The sequence below is a fragment of the Nomia melanderi genome, unplaced genomic scaffold, assembly GCF_051020985.1.
Source record: "Nomia melanderi isolate GNS246 unplaced genomic scaffold, iyNomMela1 scaffold0014, whole genome shotgun sequence".
NCBI lineage: Eukaryota > Metazoa > Arthropoda > Insecta > Hymenoptera > Halictidae > Nomia > Nomia melanderi.
In genome coordinates, this window is record NW_027475130.1 from 873,826 (window position 1) to 874,780 (window position 955).

The window sequence follows — 955 nt, forward strand, 5'->3', positions numbered from 1 at the left end:
TATCTGTAGGAGGCCCTGGCGCATGAATCTGTGCAACGGGAACTACCTCGGACCACCAGTGGCCGAGAAAACCACCGCCTCATGGGGCCGGACACTCAGGGTCGGGGAAAAATCCAATATATATCTGGTGATATCTCGGGTGCTATTATAGATAGCGCAATAAATCAAAGTGCATTGTCTGTAGGAGGCACTGGCGAATGAATCTGTGACGCAGGAACGACCTCGGACCACCAGTGGTCGAGAAAATTACAGATATTCGGAATCCGTCACCCAAGGTCATGTTTAAATCCAGCATATATCTGATGATATCTCGGGTGCTATTACAGGTAGCGCAATAAACCAAAGTGCTTTCTCTGCGGGAGGCCCTGGCGCATGAATGTTTGCAGCGGCAACGACCTCGGACCACCAGGGGCCGAGAAAATAACCGTCTCATGGGGCCGGACTGTCAGGGACAGGGAAAAATCCAATATATATCTGGTGATATCTCGGGTGCTATTAGAGATAGCGCAATAAACCAAAGTGAAATATCTGCAGGAGGCCCCGGCGCATGAATCTGTGCAGCGGGAACGACCTCGGACCACGAGGGGCCGAGACAACCACAGTCTCATGGGGCCGGACACTCAGGATCAGGGGAAAATCCAATATATATCTGGTGATATCTCGGGTGCTATTACAGATAGCGCAATAAATCAAAGTGCATTGTCTGTAGGAGGCCCTGGCGCATGAATCTGTGCAGCGGGAACTACCTCGGACCACCATCGGCCGAGAAAACCACAGTCTCATGGGGCCGGACACTCAGGGTCAGGGAAAAATCCAATATATATCTGGTGATATCTCGGGTGCTATTACAGATAGCGCAATAAATCAAAGTGCATTGTCTGTAGGAGGCCCTGGCGCATGAATCTGTGCAGCGGGAACGACCTCGGACCACCAGGGGCCGAGAAGACCACCGTCT